This window comes from Saccoglossus kowalevskii, chromosome 11 (genome assembly GCF_978046115.1).
Source record: "Saccoglossus kowalevskii chromosome 11, keSacKowa6.1, whole genome shotgun sequence".
Lineage (NCBI taxonomy): Eukaryota > Metazoa > Hemichordata > Enteropneusta > Harrimaniidae > Saccoglossus > Saccoglossus kowalevskii.
Window position 1 is genome coordinate 28,912,902 of NC_140651.1, and position 9,366 is coordinate 28,922,267.

The 9,366-nt window shown below is 36.4% G+C and overlaps 1 long non-coding RNA gene across 1 annotated transcript; it reads left to right on the forward strand.

The window, feature by feature from the left end:
* The first annotated feature begins 1,976 nt into the window (after positions 1 to 1,976).
* LOC144350028 (uncharacterized) lies at positions 1,977 to 4,872 on the forward strand. Its single transcript, XR_014930865.1, has 4 exons — positions 1,977 to 2,088; positions 3,487 to 3,567; positions 4,157 to 4,244; positions 4,644 to 4,872. It is a non-coding gene; the product is annotated as an uncharacterized LOC144350028 (long non-coding RNA).
* Positions 4,873 to 9,366: the final 4,494 nt, after the last annotated feature.

Genomic DNA, 9,366 nt, shown 5'->3' on the forward strand with positions numbered 1-9,366 from the left:
GTCAAAAGTGATTTAAATAAAATTAGCTTCTAAACCATGCTTCTGTTTCCTGTCAAAATTGGTTTATGGGTACATCTTTTTACTATGAAGAAAGAGCCGTCTTGAAAACTGTCTACCAGTTGTAAATTTTGCAGGGCAGCAGCTCAAATTTCACTACACCCAGGCTAGTTGTCTGTACGATTGTTGTAACACTGTTCAACCAAAAACAATGCCCCGACGGCGTTTTGAAGATAAACACATTGTCAATCATTTGTGAAAATTTCAAAACAAAAAGTCAAAGCGTCTAGGAGCTAGTTTTTAAAAGTTCTGGGAATTGCACTAAAAAGAAGCTGAGATAATTGCCAATTTGCATAACAATTCACTCAGTAAGAAGTTTTCTAATGCTCATAATTAAAATGGCTGTAACAGTTCCAAATTTAAATGTATTATCGTTTTGTTAAAAGTTAAATACAGTGCATAATATGGAGATCCCGTCATTTCTTTTTTTCACCATGTTTCTTTTTTATTATTTATGTATAGCCTTGCTAAATCTTGCTAAGCATTCAAAAGAGAGAATGTTTGCACCTGTTATCTATATTTTAAAATCGTTTTTGAGTATGTTCCACTATTCACAATTCTACAAAATTTTAACAGTTTTTAGCCAAGACTGTTTGGATAATAAAAGCAAAAATTCACTCCCAAGTGTCCACAAACCTGCATCTCTACCTTAAACAGTCAATAACCGCTGGCATGTATTAGTAATCTCTGCTGATAAAAGCTATCGTATGTATTTATAAAATAAATGAAAATCAGTTACAAAAACTCTCACAGTATATTAATTTGTTGTTGGTTTTGTTTTGTTATGTAATGGAGTATTACACCAAAGATGCGTATTTATAAACTGAGTCCTTATAAATTACGGTGGTCGTGCACGTTGCAGTGAATTCAAAGAATAATTTAATTGTCATTGTCATATTGGATATTTTCTGATTTAGTTCATGATGACAGTGTTGTCAATTATCGTAAATGATGTTAACATGTGAACCAAGCCGGTGGTTGACACAGCCATAGGAATTGACTACTGGTATAGCAAACCATAATGAAAGGTACCCCATACAGAAGGGAATGCAACATAAATTGAGCCATGTTGAAATTAACTTGTTAGTAAATTGGCATGCACAGTAAATGGTTTGTCACGGTGGGAATACTTCGTTTAATTATTTCCTTGGGTGAAAATGAAATATTCATCAACAAAAAGATTAATGGGACAAGCTACTTAAAATTGCATCTGATCTGATTTACCGTCGAGGGCGCTATTTCATATTATAAGGTGTGTGGGGTAAACCTATTTGTTATCATCCATATGTCTATGTGTGGTCTGATGTTGTCTTCCTCTATATCGTAGCAGAAAAAAATATTATGCACGTGAACATACTTCTAATTGTGCCGGTGTTAGTATCAAATTTTTGCATAATCCTTCAAAATGTGAAATAGTGATCCGCGGATTACCACTCACTCAACCAATGATTAAGACGTTCGATTCCTTCTGGAGGGCACAGTCGATATATGCATGAATCGTGGATTCGGCTTAGTGAGTGGGTACGTTCCGTCGTGGTGATCAGTTCTAATCCTACCTGTATAAAGTAATGACGTTTTTTTTCTATCAAGCCGCTTAGTGACAGCCACCAACGGGCGCTGTATTCTGAATAGGTATTTGAATTGACAAAAATAGAGAGAGAAATATATTATTTCAGGCCAACTAGGTTCAAAGTATGACAAAAATTATGTACTTCCCCAGTATATCATGGCATCCATTCGCGCTACCAAAGTACATTAAAGTACATGCCATCAGGAGGGCGCTGTTAATACAATCACGTCTTTACCAAAGAATGATTGATTCAGCATTCCGACTAGGTGTGGTGAATATGTGGGCGAAAAATCTCCGACCCTACCTGTAAATGAAATATATAGTTTTTCTTGTCAAGCCGATTAGCAAAATGCCAGAGTAATGACAAATTTGAAATAAATATATTTTTGTACAAGCACACACAAGAGCATTCACTCACCATTCTCCTGTCAGAATCATACAGCAAGCTGGTCTCCAGTAAGGTAATCTTAACTCAATTGAATTCTTAGTCATTTTAGTTTAGCATACTTTTCATTTCCAATCATGTCCCAGTGAATGATCAACATCATGACTTGTGTGCTTCCTCTCTGTATTCTCTAATTATCATCCCCCAGGGAGCGGTACAGTGATTTATGTACGACGAGGTTGCAAGGGTACAAGACGGCATCATTACGTTACTTTAAGTATCTAGAATATACAAGTATGTGAAGTATTCCCACAAATAAAAAAATCACGATTCATCCTAATTATACCTATCTATATATTAAATTGGTACTGCTCATATTATACATTCCTTTTATCCATGATTTGTTTGCACTCCTAACATTGAAGCTGTTGGACAAAGACTGTAGTGAATGGCAATACCATACTGATATCTTCTTTTTCACTGACCTGGTACTTTGAGAAAACGTGATGCTCAAATTGTCTTTATTAAAGTTGCATGGTATTTTCATGTTCATTTGTACAGTAAAGATATGTATATATGAATAACTCATTCATCTGATTGCAAGAAATTTCATATTACGTGTATGCATGCATTGTTTCATTTGTTAGTGTGTTCGCCATGTAATATAGAGTTAGATCTCAAGCTGGACTACTTTATAAACAGAACTTTTTTTAAATCTCAGTGCAGTGTATGACGTGCATCGAGGTCACAAACTGCCTTCGTAAGATACAATAACGATCTCAGTCGACGTAATGAAACTAATGATTACATGCATCTAGAACTGAATTTTACCAGAAACTTGTCATTTATGATACACCGTAATGCATCTTCGAACTATGCTCGCAATTACTCGTTTCCATCGTTTACTTATATGAACATTAATATGGGCGGTAGTTCTGTAGCTCAAGGGCGGTAGTCGTCCCACAGCGTGTGTTCGAATTTCATGTAAACAAACAATGTATTTTACACTCGTTGTATACGTCGCTATGAGTCTCATATCGAAGATACGACGAGACGACCACCGACCTATAAACATTGATTTTCCCACAATGCAATATGCATTTCTAATAAAATCATAATACCAGTTTTGACCAGGGCGTCACTTGCACTAATTACCGCCGGTAACTCCTTCGATACCTTCCAATCACCAAAGAAATACCAAATTGAAGCTTGGTAACCTCTCAGTTTGTATTTGCTGGTATGTTACAGTCAAAATCGCCATCTGTGTTCATATGAGACCTACATCTCGCACAAGCATTGCGCGACGACCGCCGCCCTTTAACTATAACTCCCGTAGTTTAGAAAATGTCAAAGGACTGAGTGATCAATTCGCATAAATCAATCTGTTGAAATTGTAATATTCGTATTGCAAGTATTGCATCAAAATCTGAATCACCATTCACCAATGGTAATTAAAACTTTCTATTTCCTACAGTTTTCGCAACATCTCAATTTGTATTTGTATCAAGAGAAGAGGAAAATGACAAGCCAAATGTTGTATATTGCATTGACCTTGGTGAGTTTTTGTCTGATATTTCCTTAGATTAATTTATATACTTCAATGTATAAGATTGTTGCATTATATTACAGTATATTATTATACATCTGTCACCGTAATGCCATAAGTTACAGCGTGCCGTAATTCTGCGGTATTTTACGGGGTATTTTCATACTACCACATTAGAAAATGTGAATTCCAAATATGGAATGATGACGCGCTTAAGTGTCCTCTAATAATAAAAACAAACGTGGCAGCCACCAGGATTTGACTGGACTCCATACAAAGAAGTTCGCTGATTCTGTCCAAACTTTTTTGATTTCGGCATTCCTTGGAAGGAAAAGATGTATAATAATAAGGTTATTACGAAGATACCTCAAAGTATGCACTCAGACAGTACGCTGTCGCATTGACCTCCACTGCGCATCGGTCGATACTGCTGCTGTACTGTCTTTGTGCATACTTTGAGGTATCTTCGTAATGACATTATATTATAAAATTAAAAAAAAAACATTAATGAATAGTGAACGTCAAAATACGACAACTTATTCTTAACTATACAATTTGAATCACTGATATTATATTTTTTCTTATTTATCATTTAAAGGTGATGGTCTGTGTGCTCACAGTCACTGCCCAGGAGGAGGAGGAAGGCTCCGAACCGTTTGAGGCGGATTTAGGCGAACGTGCAATGAGTTAGTTATTATAGTTCTTATACGAGCATGTAAATATACACAACAACCATTTTTGTAATTGTGTGCTACATATAGTAGTTTGTTTGGTGAGCAAATGACCTCACAGCCATGTCACGTAGTTGAAAACAAAATGTGGTTAGTAATTTGCACCATGAATTGCTGATAATGGCATGGCAATGGCAATCAATGTCGCCTAGTACAAACCATTGTTTTAAATAATAATAATATATTGCGTAGTCGCAAGTATTTCACATGCATTTGGTACTAATAGTCGTAAACACGTGTCCGTATATTACCGTAACATTACATTATGACAAGTGATTGAAAGCATAATGCTGTGCCATTTGAAATTCCATTGCATTTTATTTAATTGTTGATATTATTTTGTGTTCACTATAGCCACCAGTGTTTGGTTTGACCCAGCTGGTTGTGGAAAAAAATATCCTTGGGCTCCATTCAGATGTGCAGGGGGTCTACGATGCATCGGCATGTGTTCGCTTTGTAATGGTCTCAAGGGATGTGGTGATGGAAGCGATGAATGGAACTGTCAATAATGCATGGAGTACAAACTAAATTGTAATCTGTTAGCATAATTTGAATGCATTAAATCAAATATTTCCGAAATGCACTTATGTTTGTAGTATCTTGAATTGTTAACACGCGCACAAACACGTCAATTTATTTAAAACACTGCAAGAATGAAGAAGTGAAGTACCCAGACGGTTTACGTGTGAATTCAAATGATCTGTTATTTTCCGGCGCGAGAAGTACACGAGTTGAACGACTTGAAACACGACCTGTATTCATAGACGGCAGTGCTGCAAAAATGTTTCAATCCAACAAAGACGAAGAAACAAACAAACTTCAGAAATCCGAGAATACTACCGTGGGCTTGCTAAAAAACAAATACTGGGTGCTTTGCTTTTAAGTCAATGCGGTATATACGTACGAACAGCAAAACAGTGTGGATATCTGCACATACCTCATTATCTTCGGGAGTGGTAATTAATATACATCATAATATAATACACTATATGGAAAATATAATACCAATAATACACATACCTAACCACAATAGTATACGTGATACGTATTTTGAACAGTCACAAAAGAACAGAGACATTGTCCCGACCCACTGCTACATTTTTTTTGTGCGAGTTGATGTAACATATCTTGAAGGAGAACTGCCGAAATAACAAAACACAACCCGACGTTGTAAATAATACACAATCACGATACTGCTTTGGACTCGGAGAAATATTATTACGTTACATATCAGTGACAATGCAGTCGTCTGGTTCAACTGAGGTCAGGCTTTGTTACGGTAAATATTTGGCAAGCCAAGGCTTTTACAAGAAGTCGAGGCTCCTTTTCGAGAGATGTACCATGTTCCAACTCTTATCGATACATAATACACGTTAGGGAGGGGTTCTTTTTCTTATCAACAGATTCGGCACAATACAACGTTTGTGGAAATCTTGTTTCGACACGCAGTTCAACTGACTACTGGTGATGTTGATATGGAAGATAAGATACCAAGTACATTGACGATATGATCTTGCGTTTGTTGACTTTCACACAGTCTCTTGTTTGTTTTTTGATGTTTTTCAATCAAATATTATGTGAGTTTATAAATGGCGAAAGCCGGGTTTACGCGAAAGGGTTTATCGCGTAACAAACGTAACAAGAGACTTGGGATTCTTCCAAAGATTCTCTCATATTAATGAGTATTTTAATGACAAATTGGCGTAATTTACATATCACATGATTTTATGGGCGGAGCTTGCATACATATAAAGTTACATACTTTTAAGGTGGGCGTGAATGGCGGGCTAGCGATAGACGAACACGTGCTACACAACTGTCGTATCGCAGCAGACCCGGCAACGCATACACAAATATGGAAAAATTGAATAACTGGTCAAAGGTACCACTTAGTGTATGTCGATGGTATTCTCGATGTAGTGCAACGCTGTCTTGCAATGCCATTAAAAAACAAGTTTTACACATGATATTACAAAATGCAAGCCGGGCGAATAGCCTGTTATGGTTGGCGATGGTTAATACGCCCTTGCCGACGGATTATTAACTCGGACGTAGTGTGCGTCAAGTGAATCCATGTCATGGCGTACCAAACCACAAGAGACCGGTAACTAGTAACGGTTCCGGCATTCTGATTGGTCCGTCACTTTTTCGTTGCTTGTTCTATTTCCCTCGGTTACCTGACGTCAGTGCTTACACTCGTGGCCGTTCAGGGGTTTCCTTTTACTTTCGAATATAAAACTGTTTCTTTTGTTATAGATTTGCACAGAAACAGCGAGTAATGTCAGAAACATTTCAAATATGTAAGTCTAAGAAGGCAGAATGTATGAGCATGGCGTAATTGTAGAAAACGCACTGAACCAATCATCACCGGTGTCACAAAAGGGGTCTACAAGGGACGCAAGTCTCTTGTTTGTTTGCGGTAACCCGACTTTCACCATTTACACACTCACATAATAAAACGTGTTATGAATAAACTACTTGTATTACTTATATGGATATTGATTGCTGATAACCCCTTAGAGTGAGAGAATCATGTAGAATTTGTGTTTGTCCCTCAAATTGGGTTTCATTCTCCTCCATAATCACAGTAGATGCGTGGACGCTGAGTCCAGTTCCACACAGTGCGCTCGAAGTGCGCCATCTATAGTTAAGCAGTGAAAAAATCATTCATATGGTCCTGCCGAGCCATTTTTTCTCCAAAAGCGCAACAATTGAGGGCTCACTTCAATGATAGAAGCGGTAACATTTGTGCTGCATGTTTACAAAGGTGATCGTTTATTTGACTTCTACACTGCAAGAGTTAGTAAACGACATTTTATTTCTGGTAAAACCTAAAATAATTGTTAGCCGATCATCTTCTAACTTCAACATGTTGCCGTCGTTTATGATGATCTGTTAAGCGGTGCATGCTCAGAGACCTGTAATATACACATATAGTAGACTTTCGCCGTAAACAATACTTTCGGTTGTGTTAAATATATTATCGTTAGACGGTTGAACAGAATGCCAATATGATTTCTTCACACCTCAAAATGTAGAGTAGTCACACAATACTCGTTATGTAAAGGAAGTAAAATCACGTAACAACCACTGAGTTTTATTTAGCAAAAACACTTACAACTAAACGATATAGTTTCTAGGATGTAAATGTAGACATAATTAGTTAACGCAATTATATAGAGTAATTAGGACACTTACTTTCAAGGTTTGGTTAATTAATGAAATAACAAAATTTCAAGTTACTTTATCCCTCACCGAAAACAAATGCTGTATGCTACCATACTGATATGACATGCTGACATACTTAATAAGTATTTACACATTTACACACAAAACAATATCTCTTTACGTTGGCTTTCAGCTCTCTTCACATCCGATAACGTTTTGTTTTCACCGCTTCCCATATAAACTCTGTCTGCACTTTGAGCGTTTAGTTGTTTCCTGTTGAACAATACCGAGCTAAAATGCACGTAGTACCTATCAATTGTACGCAAAACTACACCGGTTCGTTTCCTCTATCGCCTCTCATACTATTTCTATTTCGGTCTGTCATGCACACGAACGAATATTATGTTTCCATGACAACTGTGCCCATACACACGCACGTGCACTGAATATCACATGTATACATAATGTTATAATTTGAATATGAACAATTTTTTTTTAAACTAAATTTTACTTATTATTCGACATTTAGTACTCCGTAGAGAGGGCAATTATATTTTTGTGCCGTAGAAGATGGGCTGATTACAAAATTGAAATGTATGTATCCGTATTCCATCATGAGCAAAATGTATTTTTCGAGAAGATTCATAGCAACTTGAAATCAAGCAACCTTGTCACTGTGAATAGCACTGCTTTCACTCATCTGACATAGAGGGCGTGACTTACTTAGTTGTATTATTTGTATTCGAACATACATATTAAAAGCGGAATATGGATAATTTATATACAATCTGACGTTATCATAATAAAATGGTTCATTAGTTGAGCAATATTAATGGGCATTGCGTCATGAAAAATGCTTTTTTTTAAACTATTAAATTGTCATTTGCAAGAGATAATGCACGTCGACATTATTTTAGCACCATGGGAACGAGACATAAGAATTCAGTCGCCGACGCTAGACACCATTCTCTCTAATCACCTGAATATCAACGAAGAGACTCCATTTGTTTATTGAAATAAGTAAATGCCATACACCTCGTTCCAATATGTCACACGAAGACGACGTTGAGGGCAGTTATACAACCATAATGAAGTCAAATGCATACCTATCCAACTACAACATTTTAGTTTGATTCACAAAATATTACAGCTTTAGCTTCACCTCAAAGTAAGCCGAATACATCGTACTAGTCCCAAACAAACAAATGTCGCACAAGACAATGTCCAATTGACAAACCATAGACGTATGTAACATAAACAACGGTGTATTATGAGTAAGGAAACTATATAGACATTAAAAAGTACAGCCGAGTAGAGTAAGATGGTAGTCGTCATGTATACACTGCAAAATACATACCTCATAAGTTTATGAGAATAGAATATTGTTGTAAATTAAAAGATTTATTTCTTGTGTTATATGGTTTGTCAGAATGGCGGTCAGTAAAAGTGGGACAACAAAGTTTTAATTTCAACAAATGACAATTTCACTCAATGTATGTGAATTTGAACTCGGTTAAACATGCACGGTCACATTTATTGACATTGGCACAACAATGATTTACAAATAATTGGAAACGAAAGGAGCCGTCACACCGAAACACTTAAACACGGCGATTCTTTTGAATCAATAAATTTAATTTCATTTTTATAATGACCTAAACCCCGACTCGCTACTGATTTATGAGTCTGTCAACAAGGGAATAAACAAATCTGTAAGAGACACTAGCATGTACGAACAGGTTCGGCTTAGTTTGACCCAATAATATATATTTATTTGCTGTGTGGTTATATTGAATCGGTGGCACGATATAGCGGAAAACTTTACAATCAACTATAATAGATAAGACAGATGTGTCATCTTTTAATATTAGTCTCCGCGAAGCACACTAAATTGAATCAAAGTACAATT